At 37.4% G+C, this 14687-nt stretch overlaps 1 pseudogene; it reads right to left on the reverse strand.

Annotated features, from left to right (window-relative positions):
• Positions 1-13073: 13073 nt before the first annotated feature.
• Positions 13074-13490, reverse strand: LOC123245325 (annotated as a pseudogene).
• Positions 13491-14687: the final 1197 nt, after the last annotated feature.

The following is a 14687-nucleotide window of genomic DNA, read 5'->3' on the forward strand; positions in this document are numbered from 1 at the left end:
AAGGAAGAAAGAAAGAAAGGAAGGAAGGAAGGAAGGAAGGAAGGAAGGAAGGAAGGAAGGAAGGAAGGAAGGAAGGAAGGACAAAAAGGATAAGAACAATAGAAGAAAATTAGGAAAAGAGATGAGATTAATGCAACAAAACTGTGAAAAGATAATATTTGGGTGAAAGAAGCACAAAATATATTGAAGAAAATAACATCATAAAAAACAGAAGTGGCCCAATGGTAAAAGAGACACAAAATTCACTGAAGGAAATATAACTTAAGAAGTAGAACTAGTCAATGGGAAAAGGGTTCAAAAGCTCACTGAACAAAACAATTCCTTAAAAATTAGAATTAGGAAGTGGACACTAATGACTCCATGAGACATTAAGAAACACTAAAATAAAATCAAAGTAATAAAAAAATGAAGAAAATATGAAATATCTCATCAGAAAAATAACTGACCTGGAAAATAGTTTGATGAGTAATAATTTAAAAATTATTAGACTACTCGAAAACTATGATCAAAGGAAGAACCTAAACATTATATTTTAAGAAATTTTCAAGAAAAACTGCTATGATATCTTAGATCCAGTGAATAAAATAGAAATTGAAAAAATCCATTGATCACCTCATAAAAGAGATCCCAAATGAAATCTCTCAAAAATATTATTGCCAAATTCCAGAGATCTCAGGTCAAAGAAGAAATATTTCAAGCATTCAGAAAGAAATAATTCCACAGTCAAGATCATTCAAGATTTAGCAGCTTCCTTATTAAAGGAACAGAGGGCTTGGAAGAGTATATTCTAGAAAGCAAAAAAGCTAGAATTTCAACCAAAAATAGCCAAACCAGAAAAACTGAGTATAATTCTTCAGGAAAAAATTCGATATTTAATTAAAGAGGACTTTCAAGCATTCTTGATGAAAATCCAGAGCTGAATATAAAATCTGACATTCTAACACAAGACTCAGGAGAAGCATAAGAAGATAAACATGAAAGGGAAATCATAAGGGACTCATAAATGTTAAACTATGTGTGGAAAAATGATTCATGTAATTCCCAAGAACTTTATCATTATTAGAGCAGTTAAAAGGAATTTGCATAGATATAGGGCAAGGGTGTGAGTGAATTAGGGAAGTTATATACAATAAAGGGTAGTAGGGATGATGAAAGGTTAGGTACATGAAGGGCGACAGTGTTTGGAAGCAAAATAGAATCTGGAGGAGGGTCAGAAAAAAAGACAAAACACCAGCTGTGTGACCCTGGGCAAGTCACTTGACCCCCATTGCCCACCCTTACCAATCTTCCACCTATGAGACAATACACCGAAGTACAAGGGTTAAAAAAAAAAAAAAAGACAAAAGAGAAAAAAAAATAGAAGAAAAGGGGATAGAGTTAAAAACATAGCTAGTGATCACAAATATGATTATGAATGAGATGTCTTCACTCATAAAACAGAAGTGGAAAGTAGAATGGATTAAAAACCAGAAACTAGAAAAATATATTTTTCATAAAAGACATTTCAAACAGAAAGACACACAGAGGTAAAATAAAAAGCTAAAATAGAATCTAACATGCTTCAGCTGAAGTAAAAAAGGCAGGGGTAGCAATCATGATCACAGATAAAGCAAAAGCAAAATTGGACCTAATTAAAAGAGATGATCAGATTAAATACATTTTACTAAAAGGTACCACAGAAAATGAAATAATTTCTAAATGTTTAAAGTAAGTTCCCTTGATAAAGACCTCATTTCTCAAATTTATAGGGAAATGAGTCAAATTTATAAAAATAAGAGCTATTCCCCAATTGATAAATAGTCAAGGGATATGAAGTTTTCAAAAGAAAAAATCAGTTGTCTATAGCCATATTTTTTTAAATGCTCTTAATCACTTTTGATTAGAGAAGTACAAATTAAAACATCTCTGAAGGTGCCACCTCACACCTATCAGATTGGCCAATATGGCAGTAAAGGAAGTTGATAAATGTTGGATGGAATGTGGCAAAATTGGGACATGAATGCATTGCTGGTGGACTTTTGATATAAATTAACCATTCTGAGGGCAATTTGGAATTATGCCCAATAATATTTTACACTACTTCTTTTTTTTTAAATTTTAAACATTTATTAATATTCATTTTTAACATGGTTACATGATTCATGCTCCTACTTTCCCCTTCACCCCCCGCGTTCACCCCACCCATGGCCGACCCACATTTCCACTGGTTTTATCATGTGTCCTTGATCAAGACCTATTTCCAAATTGTTGGTAGTTGCATTGGTGTGGTAGTTTCGAGTCCACATCCTCAATCATGTCCACCCCAGCCCATGCGTTCAAACAGCTGTTGTTTTTTGTTTTTTTGTTTGTTTTTTTTTTTTACGTTTCCTCTTCTGCAGTCCTTCCTCTGGATGTGGGTAGCGTTCTTTACCATAAATCCCTCAGAATTGTCCTGGGTTTTTGTATTGCTGCTGGTACAGAAGACCATTACATTCGATTTTACCATAGTATATCAGTCTCTGTGTACAATATTCTTCTAGCTCTGCTCCTTTCGCTCTGCATCAATTCCTGGAGGTCTTTCCAGTTCACCTGGAACTTCTCCAGTTTGTTATTCCTTTCAGCACAATAGTATTCCATCACAAGCACATACCATAATTTGTTCAGCCATTCCCCAATTGAAGGGCATACCCTCCTTTTCCAGTTTTTTGCCACCACAAAAAGCGCAGCTATAAATATTTTTGTACAAGTCTGTTTATCTATGATCTCTTTGGGGTACAAACCCAACAATGGTATGGCTGGATCAAAGGGCAGGCATTCTTTTATAGCCCTTTGAGCATAGTTCCAAATTGCCAGCCAGAATGGTTGGATCATTTCACAACTCCACCAGCAATGCATTAATGTCCCAATTTTGCCACATCCCCTCCAGCATTCATTACTCTCCCCTTCTTTCATTTTAGCCAATCTGCTAGGTGTGAGGTGATACCTCAGAGTTGTTTTGATTTGCATTTCTCTAATTATTAGAGATTTAGAGCACTTTCTCATGTACTTATTGATACTTTTGATTTCTTTACCTGAAAATTGCCTATTCATGTCTCTTGCCCATTTAACAATTGGGGAATGGCTTGATGTTTTATACAATTGCTTTAACTCCTTGTATATTCAAGTAATTAGACCCCTGTCAGAGTTTTTTGTTATAAAGATTTTTTCCCAATTTGTTGTTTCCCTTCTGATTTTGACTACATTGTTTTTGTTTGTACAAAAGCTTTTTAGTTTAATATAATCAAAACCATTTAATTTACATTTTGTAATTTTCTCTAACTCTTGCTTGGTTTTAAATTCTTTCCTTTCCCAAAGATCTGATAAGTATACTATTCTGTGTTCACTTAACTTATTATAGTTTCCCTCTTTATATTCAAGTCATTCACCCATTCTGAATTTATCTTGGTGTAGTGTGTGAGATGTTGATCTAAACTGATTCTCTCCCATATTGTTTTCCAAATTTCCCAGCAATTTTTGTCAAATAGTGGATTCATGTCCCAAAAGTTGGGCTCTTTGGGTTTATCATACACTGTCTTGCTGATGTCATTAACCCCAAGTCTATTCCACTGATCCTCCCCTCTGTCTCTTAGCCAGTACCATCTTGTTTTGATGACTGCTGCTTTATAGTATAGTTTAATATCTGGTACTGCTAGGCCCCCTTCCTTCACATTTTTTTTTCATTATTTCCCTTGATATTCTTGATCTTTTGTTATTCCAAATGAAATTTGTTATAGTTTTTTCTAATTCGGTAAAGAAGTTTTTTGGTAGTTTGATAGGTATGGCGCTAAATAGGTAAATTAATTTGGGTAGGATGGTCATTTTTATTATGTTAGCTCGTCCTACCCATGAGCAACCAATGGCTTTCCAGTTGTTTAGATCCAGTTTTATTTGTTTGGAAAGTGTTTTGTAGTTGTTTTCTTATAATTGCTGTGTTTGTTTTGGTAGATAGATTCCCAAGTATTTTATATTGTCTAGGGTGATTTTAAATGGCGTTTCTCTTTCTACCTCTTGCTGCTCTAATGTGTTGGAAATGTATAGAAATGCTGATGATTTATGTGCATTTATTTTGTATCCTGCAACTTTGCTAAAGTTGTTGATTATTTCTACAAGCTTCTTAGTTGATTCTCTAGGATTTTTTAAGTATACCATCATATTGTCTGCAAAGAGTGATAGCTTGGTCTCCTCATTGCCTATTTTGATACCTTCGATTTCTTTTTCTTCTCTAATTGCTACTGCTAGTGTTTCTAGTACTATGTTGAATAACAGAGGTGATAATGGACATCCTTGTTTCACACCTGATCTTATTGGGAAGGCTTCTAATTTATCTCTATTGCATATAATGCTTGTTGATGGTTTTAGGTATATACTGTTTATTATTTTTAGGAAAGGTCCTTCTATTCCTATACTTTTCAGTGTTTTCAATAGGAATGGATGCTGTATTTTGTCAAAGGCTTTTTCAGCATCTATTGAGATAATCATGTGATTTTTTTTTGATAGACTATTGATATGGTCAATTTTGTGGATGGTTTTCCTAATGTTGAACCATCCTTGCATTCCTGGTATAAATCCCACCTGATCATGATGGATGATCTTCTTAATTACTTGCTGGAGTCTCTTTGCTAGTATTCTATTTAAGATTTTGCATCTATGTTCATTAGGGAGATTGGTCTGTAGTTTTCTTTCTCTGTTTTTGATCTACCTGGCTTTGGAATCAGTACCATATTTGTGACATAAAAGGAATTTGGAAGGACTCCTTCTTTGCTTATCATATCAAATAATTTGTTTAGTATTGGGATTAGTTGCTCTTTGAATGTCTGATAGAATTCATTTGTGAATCCATCAGGCCCTGGCGATTTTTTCTTGGGCAGTTCTTTGATGGCTTGTTCAATTTCTTTTTCTGATATAGGATTATTTAGGTATTCTATTTCTTCTGCTGTTAATTTAGGCAGTTTATATTTTTGTAAATATTCATCCATATCTCCTAAATTGTTATATTTATTGCCATATAATTGGGCAAAATAGTTTTTAATGATTGCCTTAATTTCCCCTTCATTAGAGGTGAGGTCTCCCTTTTCATCTTTGATACTGTCAATTTGGTTTTCTTCTTTCCTTTTTTTTATTAGATTGAACCAGTACTTTGTCTATTTTATCTGTTTTTTCAAAGTACCAGCTTCTAGTCTTATTTATTAATTCAATAGTTCTTTTACTTTCGATTTTATTGATTTCTCCCTTGATTTTTAGTATTTCTAATTTAATTTTCATCTGGGGATATTTAATTTGCTCACTTTCTAATTTTTTGAGTTGCATGCCCAATTCATTAATCTCTGCCCTTCTTAATTTGTTAATATATGCACTCAAGGATATAAATTTCCCCCTGAGTACTGCCTTGGCCGCATCCCACAGAGTTTGGTAGGATGTCTCATCATTGTCATTTTCTTCAATGAAATTGTTGATTGCTTCTATGATTTCATCTTTGACAAATTGGTTTTGGAGAATCATATTATTTAATTTCCAATTAGTTTTTGATTTTCCTGTCCAGGTGCCCTTACTAATTATTATTTTTATTGCATTATTATCTGAGAAGGTTACATTTATTATTTCTGCTCTTTTGCATTTGTTTGCAATGATTCTATGCCCTATTACATGGTCAATCTTTGTGAATGTACCATGTGCAGCTGAAAAGAAGGTGTATTCCTTTTTGTTCCTATTTATTTTTCTCCACATGTCCATTAAATCTAATTTTTCTAGGACTTCATTTACCTCTCTTACCTCTTTCTTATTTATTTTTTGGTTTGATTTATCTAGATCTGAAAGAGGAATATTTAGATATCCCACTATTATGGTTTTACTATCTATTTCCTTATTGAGCTCTTCCAGTTTCTCCTTTATGAATTTGGATGCTATGCCATTTGGTGCATACATATTGAGCAGTGTTATTTCCTCATTGTTTATACTGCCTTTAATCAGGATGTAATGACCTTCCCTGTCTTTTTTAATCACATCTATTTTTACTTTGGCTTTGTCAGAAATCACAATAGCCACTCCTGCCTTCTTTTTCTCATTTGACACCCAAAAGATTTTGCTCAAGCCCTGAACCTTAAACTTGTGTATGTCCACCCGCTTCATATGTGTTTCTTGTAGACAACCTATGGTGGGATTTTGGTTTCTAATCCACTCTGCTATTTGCTTCCGTTTTATGTGAGAGTTCATCCCATTCATATTCAGAGTTATAATTATCAGCTGTGCATTCACTGACATTTTTGTATTCTCCCCTATTCCTACCCCTTCTTCTTAAACTATTTCCTTTTAAACCAGTGGTTTGCTTTGAGCCGGTATCCCTTATCCCCTCCCTTGATTGACTTCCCTTTCTACCCCCTCCCTTGTTATTCCCCTCTTTTTGTTTTGAAGGCCTAATAAATTCCCTCCCCCTTCTTCTCCCCTCCCTTTTTTGACCTCCCCTCTCCCCTGCTCCCCTTGCTTTATCCCTTCTGACTTTCTCAATAGGGTTAGATAGAGTTTTATATCCCAATAGATAGTATAGCTACTCTTCCCTCTCCGAGTTGATTACGCTGAGAGTAAGGTTTAAAAATTACCTTTTGTTGTTCTCTTCCTCTCCTTCGTATTTGTCCCCTCCCCATCCCATGCCCTCTTTTTGTGTAATAGATTATCCTATTTTTCTTATTCTCTCAAGTTTCTCCTGGTGTCCCCCTCCATTCACCCTCCTCTTTCCCACCCCTCATATCATCTTAGACCATTTAGCACTCCACCCTCTCCCCATAAATCATTCTTCCAACCACCATAATAGTGAATACTTAATAGTGAATGGAGTTCACTACAGAGAATTATACATAGCATTTCTACACATAGGAATACAGATAATTAGATCTTACTGAGGCCCTTAAAAAGTCATATTTAAAAAATTATGAGTTTTCTTTCTTTCCCCTCTGTTTCTTATTTACCTTTTCATGTTTCTCTCGATTTTTGTGGTTGGATATCAAACTTTCCATTTAGCCCTGGTCTTTTCTGTGCAAATACTTGGAAATCTTCAATTTTGTTGAATGCCCATACTTTCCCCTGGATGTATATAGTCAATTTTGATGGGTAGTTGATCCGTGGTTGCAGGCCCAGCTCTCTTGCCTTTCTGAATATCGTATTCCAAGCTTTGCGGTCTTTTAGCGTGGAGGCTGCCAGATCCTATATGATCCTGATTGGTGCTCCTTGATATTTGAATTGTCTCTTTCTGGCTTCTTGTAAGATTTTTTTCTTTTACTTGGAAGCTCTTGAATTTGGCAATTAGATTTCTGGGCATTTTCTTATCTGGATCGAATGTCAACGGTGATCTATGGATCCTTTCAATGTCTATATTGCCCTCTTGTTGTAGGACTTCAGGGCAATTTTGCTGAATAATTTCTTTTAGTATGGAGTCCAAATTTCTATTAATTTCTCCCTTTTCAGGGAGACCGATGATTCTCAAATTGTCTCTTCTAGACCAGTTTTCTTGGTCTGTCACTTTCTCATTGAGATATTTCATGTTTCCTTCTATTTTTTCAGTCTTTTGTCTTTGTTTTATTTGTTGTTGTCTTGAGAGATCATTAGCTTCTAATTGATCAATTCTAGCCTTTAAGGACTAGTTTTCGGCTATAATCTTTTGGTTTTCCTTTTCAATCTGGTCATTTCTGGCCTTCAGTTGATTTGCCTCACTTTCCAATTGTGAGATTCTGCCTTTTAAACTGTTATTTTCTTGCCTGATTTCCTTTTGAGCTACTTCCCATTTCTCTGACCAAATCTTTTCCAACTTTCTCATCATCTCAGTTTTGAACATTTCAAGTGCTTGTGACCAGTTTTGATTATCTTGGGATGGTTCGGATGTGATTGCTTGTTTTTTCTCCTCTTCTGATTGCTTGCTAGTCTGGATTTTCTCTGTGTAAAAGTTGTCTAGTGTTAAAGATTTCTTCTTCTTGTTGTTAATCTTTCTCTCTTTCTTCTGGACTTCTTGGATCTGGGTAGCCATTGTTAGCCCAGCAGCTTCTCACCTTTATCCTCCCGCTCAGGGTCTGTCTGCGGTCTTTTGGCTCCTGAGGTCTGAGGTCTCATTTTTTCCAAGGTCAAGCCCCCTGGTGGACCCTCTTGCTTGATCCTCTGCAGGAGGCTCCTTTACAAGTCTCAGGGCGCTGCTTCCACAGTCGTATACCCGTCTGCGCTGGTATCCCATTCAGGGTTTCTGAGCCTTCGCTCCTGCCTGTGTCTGCCTCCGCCCGCGTCTCCACCCGCGCCTGCCCTCTGCATCCGCGCTCAGAGTCCGTGTGCGTTCCTCAGCTTTTTGGAGTCCTAAATCTTGCTGCTCTCAGGAACAGGCCCTGGAGCTGCCAATGACTTGATGGGTGCCCCAAACTTGCTCTATTTCTTTTGACCTGGCTTCGGCGCTGCAGGTGGTGTGTGTGTGTGTGGAGGGGGTTAAGGGGGGGTGGTTGCTCAGCCCGCGATTTAGTGAGAGCTGTTTCATCCCTTTATAGCATGTAAATGTCCCGATTCCACGTACCTTCCACGCTGCACCCTGTTGTGGGGTCCCTCCATTCGACTGGGTTTGTTTTTATGCCCCCTTGAGAAGTCCTGAATGTTTCTGTCAGGAGAGGTTAAGCGCTGCTTTTTACTCTGCCGCCATCTTAACCCAGAACCTCTCTACACTACTTCTAACATTAGTTTCTTAACATGTTGGATTTCAAATTCTCTCTGTCCCTCCTTTCTCTCCCCTTCCCTTAGATAGTAAGCAATTTGACATTGTACTATCATGCCAAATATATTTCCATATTCATCTATTGTAGAAGACACATCACACACATATCATAAAGAAAATGAAGTGGAAGATGGTATGTTTTGATATACATTCATATTCTACCAGTTTGAAGCTATCCTGGATTATTGCATGGCTGATAATAGTTAAGTCATTTATATTTGAATGTCATACAATAAATACTTCAGTTATGTGTACAATGTTCTCCTTGTCCTGCTCATTTCATTTTGTATCACGTCATATGTCTTTCTAAGTTTTTCTGAAATCGTTCTTCCCATCATTTCTTTAAACACAACAGTATCCAATTACAATCATATATCAATTTTTCCATTGATGGGATTTCCCATTTTTTGCCATAAAAAGATCTGTTGTGATACAGATAGGTCCTTTTGTACAGATAAGTCCTTTCTTTTTTCAAAAAGCTTTTTGAGATACAGACCTAGTAGTTCCAATTACATTTCAATCCAGAGTGGGCAGCACTTAAGAATATTGTGGGTCAGAGGTTTAACACTTCTGGAATAGATCATAAATCTAGCCTAGTAAGGAATTGCTAACTGGCAAAGTTCTAAGGATGAACATTTTTCTTGTCATAGGAGTGTCCAATGTCAAACTAACCCAGGGGAATGAATTCACAGTTGCCCAGCAGAGAATAGCTCTTAACTGGAATACATGAGATTTCCAGGACTTAACGAATTCATACTCATTGGTATGTGTACTTTATACTTTATCTTGTTTGTACTCTCAATTTACTCCATACTTCTATGCTTCACTTCCTGCTACTCTGGCTAAGACTTTAATTTCCTGGGTCTTATTTCCTCCTATAATAATGAGGTAACTGAACTTTTTAAAAGGCCTCTGAGGTTACATCTGCCTCTTATTAAAAGAAAATGAGGAGGATGGATGAATTAACTGGGGAAGAGGGACTCTCACCCACAGGCCTCTGTGTGGAGGCTGCTGGCACAAGGGTTATGCCTCTCTCCACCTGACAGGCTTTGCTGGACTAAGCCTGTCAGTTGTCTCCTTTTAACAGTTGCCCAGGCAGGGAACCACTGAGAAGTTGTAGGTGTAATCACGTTCTCTAATTCTTCAACCTGGAGTTGGATTGAATACTGATAAGGGCTATTGGTGCATTGATTGAATAACGCTATGGATCTGACTGCATGATTGTCTCCCCTTCCCAAGGGCTTTAGATATGTTCACCACTCAGGAAAGGTACTTTGTAATAAATAACTATATTTAATTCTAGATTAACGGTTAAAAATAAGGGAAAGGATGGAGGATTTGGGAATCTTATTGCCAATAGTCTAAATAAACGATCAAAGCTACAGAGATTACTAGATCAGGTAGAGACTGGAGATTCTTCACCCTCTCACTAACTCTGGCTTGACTTAACTAAAGATTAGGGGAGGCTATTGATGATTATCTTGAATGATAGTAGTGTTCTCTCACAGCTCTATTGATGATGGTTGTAATAGCTCTCTAGCTCTCTCAAACAAGGCAGTTGAGTTGCAGGTATAGGGCCTACTCTCCCTCTTGAAACTTCCACCTCCCAAGATTACTCCAGACTGAGCCTTCTTGTACTGTGCATGATGGGTATTTATAAGGTTGGCTCCAACTGACTTTTGGCCCTGGCTCATGGCATCTGGGTGCATTCTGAGGTCTTCAACTGACAGTCTTGTCACTCAAAGTGGCATCCATTTTGTCCCAGAAATTCATTATAATACTCTGAATTTATGATTCTGTGACTTGCCCCATGGGAAAGGAATGGTATTAATTCAATTCTAGTTTATCTACAAATGTTATCATGCTGCAAGGATTCAGGCATCTCATAGACTGGATAGGAGAAAATATATGACAGTAGTTGGAGGAGCAACCAGTCTATAAAGGGGATGATATAGTTACCTGAAACAGAAGAAAAAGGGTAGAAAGCAAAAATGCCTAGACAGAAAAATTAGTATATGAACCCAGTCTCCAAGCAGAAAATCCACCGGTGAGACTCATAAAGGGAGGAGGAAAAATGTGTTAATGTTCTAGAAAAAATGATAGAACAGGATTAGTAAATATTATGCAACCTGAAAACCTCCAAATGAAAAATAAATAAATTCTCTTAGATTTGTAGAAATAATGGGAAACTAACGAGGAATCCTAGAATAGTTTAGAAAGAGAAATTAAAAAATAAAAGAATAATTAAAAAAAGAAAGAACGGGAATGAGGAAATATATCACAGGTTTTTTGGGGTTTTTTTCTTTTCAGTGCTAAAATAATCAATATTTGTATTTTTATACATCACAATACAAATATAAGCTGCATTTCTGCCTCACTCTTCCTCTTTAAATTTTCTTTGACAGGAAGTGGGAAGTCTTCTGGGGCAGTTAGCAAAAAAAAAAAAAAACCACAAAAACTGGCAAGCTATCAACAATCATGACAGAATGCTCCAATTCTCTAAAAAGAGAAATGCAAATTAAAACTCTGAAGCTTCACTTTACACAATTTTGAGAAAGATGACAAGAGGAAAATGGTCAGTGTTGGAGGGACTGTGGAAAGATACGCACACTAATGCACTTTTGGTGGAGCTATGAATTTATCTGACAGTTCTGAAAAATGATTTGGAATTACTCTGAAAAGTCACTAAAACACACATCTTTGACTCAGTGATACCACTATTGGCATATGACCCAAGAAGGGCAAAGAAAGTGGGAAAGTTCCCATATATACAAAAATATCAATAGCAGCCCTTTTTGTAGTAGCAGAGAACTGCAAGCCAACAATACGCACCAATTGAGAAACACCAAACATTTGAGATATATGAAAGTTATGAGATATTGTTGTGCTGTAAGAAATGAACATGGATTAGAGAAATACGTCAAGGCTTCTATGTATTAATGGTAGAGGGAAAGTAAGCAGAAACAGGAAAAGGAAAAACAATTTACACAACCATAATATTTGTAATGTATAGAAAATGGTCAGCCATTTTTTTGTAGGTACAAAAGAGCAGTTTGCCCCTTTACAACACAGAACCTGGCAAGGCAGCCTTGGGCATGTGCCAATCTGGCAGTTGGGAAAGGAGTATAAATTGAGGCGAAAACCCCTCAGGAACCACTTCTTCTTTGGGTTGGGAGGCAAGAGGTTATCTATTGTCCAGGCCCCAGCAGGAGGGTAGATTGGTATAAGCAGGCAGGGTTCAGACTACTTTGTTAGCCATATCAATCACCTTATTATTGATAAGGCAACTGTGCCTTAATTATCTAACAAGATTAATTCATCATCAAAATCTCCAAATCAATAACAGCTTCTGAAGCAGGGGAGACTCTCAAAGTCCCCTTGACTCAGCACCTAGGCCAACTTTCTACTTGGATGTCATCAAAATGAATTGTACTTATTATAGGCTATTAGCTCTATCCGGTTCACCTATTGCCCTCTCTCCCATCTCCCAGTTTCCCTTTCCTTCAACCTATCCAATAAACCCAGATAAATTTACAAGTCTCTGACAGTCTTTTACTTTAAGCTGATAGCCTACCTTATTGAGGACAAAATCACCATCTCTTTGTCAACGCAGTCAGATCCTGAGAACAAGCCTAGCTGATCCAAATACTTCAAGATCAAGCTTGTGCTTGAATAATAAACACCATTAAGGTCCCAGAAAGTTAAAACAACTTTTTAGTTTTATCAAGCCCAATTGATTTCCTTAGGAACTGTTACTAGGGCATTCAGCCTTTCACAGAATTCCATTCCTTTCAGTGGAGCTTTCAGACAGTAGCTTAGATCAACCTCAGACCTTCACACTTTGATTGAATATTAGTGCTCCACTGAATTGACTAATAACAGGATCTTTTCCTTTGGCAGAAAGGGGTTAAAACTATATAGGTACAGAAAAAGAGAGAATTTTTAGACATGACCAATATGCTTTTTTCCCCTTCACTGTGCTTTATTATCACAGGGGAGGGAAATACTGAAGGGGAGGGGAAGGGGGACCACTGCAAAGTTAAAACTATAGGTGCAGAAAAAGGGAGAAATTTTAGACATGTCCAATATGCTTCTTTTTTTCTTCACTGTGCTTATTTATCACAGGGGAGGGAAATACTGAAGGGTAGGGGAAAGGGTCAGACCACTGAAAGTGACTGTGATATAAAAGAGTGTCAATGTTTTAAAAGGGGAAGGGGGAAAAAAAGAAAAAACATATCTGAGGCCCAGCACCATGATGTACTGGAGAAATAGAACAAAGAATTGAAAACTGAGAAATGGGCTTCCTTGTATTTCCTTTATTTTATCTGTCTGGTCTGGGCATCACTAGGCGAGTGGGAACCATCATGGGATGGGGAAGGAGTCTCATCATCAAAGGGCCTGGCATCATAAGTATATGACCTCCCATGGGCATCCTCATGCTGGAAGGAGGCCCCACAGGCATCATCCCATTATGGGGAGACCCCATCATGCTAGGGTGAGGAGGTGGGATCATAGGCTCTCCTAGTGGAGGTGCAGAGAAAAGATTCGGAGGAATTCTTCCTTGCTAAAATGCAGTGGTTGTTTTATCAGTCAGGCTCTGGGCTTGCTCTTCCATCCATTTTTGGTAATAGTCTCGCACATTCTCTTTGTGCTTCCTTCTACTACAGTGGGTCTTCCTCACAGATGGAGAATCATGAGTGACATAGGTTTTGCAGCAATAACAGCAAAACTTGGGCATGATGTTCACAAGTGCCTTATTCTGTTCCAAGAACCTTCAGAATAGCCTGGCTGTTTTCCCCACACTCTTCAATATAGAAGGTTAACTTCAGGATGCTCTTATTGAATAGCTAAAATGAGACCAGGCTCTTCAGACAGACACTCAGCAGGGACCCTAAAGGATGGACTGCACCCCAGCAACAAGGAGAAAAGGAGAGGCTGCAGCCAAATGCTAGAAGCTCCCAGAGAAAAGGAGGGACAGAAGAAGAAGAAGAAGAAGAAGAAGAAGAAGAAGAAGAAGAAGAAGAGAGAGAGAGAGAGAGAGAGAGAGAGAGGAATAAGAGAGAGAGAGAGAGAGACTGAGAGAGAACAAACAACCACACCCAGCTACCTCAGGGAGAAAGGCGGGGGCACTGCAGAGCAAATGACTTCCATTCCCTAAGAGCTCACTCTATATCACAGGTTTTAAAGAAAAAAATCAATAATACAAACAAAAGATTATATAATTTGATATATAATGGAGAATCTCTCAAGAATAGTAGCCTCTGAAAAATTAAAAGTATAGCAGATTAAGAATTCAAAGACCCATGTGTAGAATAAAATTTTACAAAAAAAAATTTTTTTAGAAAAACACACTGAAAAAAAACATGAGTTTTATAAAAGCCAAAATGATTGATCTAGAAGAATAGTGATAATGTAAAAATCCTATGTCTCCCAGGAAAAACTGATTAATTAAAAAGACTAAATACCATGATACAAGACCTCCAAAAACACGTCTCCAGGTACCTTTCAGACATCTCAAACTGGATATATAGTAGACATCTTAAACTCAGCATGTCCAAAACAGAACTCATTATCTTTTGTGCTTAATACTCCCTGTGTCCACCCTTAACTACTGCTATGGAGGACATCACTATAATTCAGTCTCTCAGACTCACTACCTAGGCGTCATCCTCCGCTTCTCACTATCTCTTACCACTCATATCTAACCTATTGCCAGGGCCTGTTACTTTTGCCTTTGTGATATTTCTCAGATGGCCCCTTCTCTCCTCTCCTCTCCTCTGACACTGCTACTACCTAGTGCAAACAGGCTCTTACCACATCCTTGCTGGCACTGTTGCCAAATCTCATGGTGGGTGTGACTACCTCAAGTGTCTCTCCTCCATTCAGTCACCAAAGTGATTTTTCTAAAATGCAGGTCCAACCCTGTCTCCTTCCT

The sequence above is a fragment of the Gracilinanus agilis genome, chromosome 4 (genome assembly GCF_016433145.1).
Source record: "Gracilinanus agilis isolate LMUSP501 chromosome 4, AgileGrace, whole genome shotgun sequence".
NCBI lineage: Eukaryota > Metazoa > Chordata > Mammalia > Didelphimorphia > Didelphidae > Gracilinanus > Gracilinanus agilis.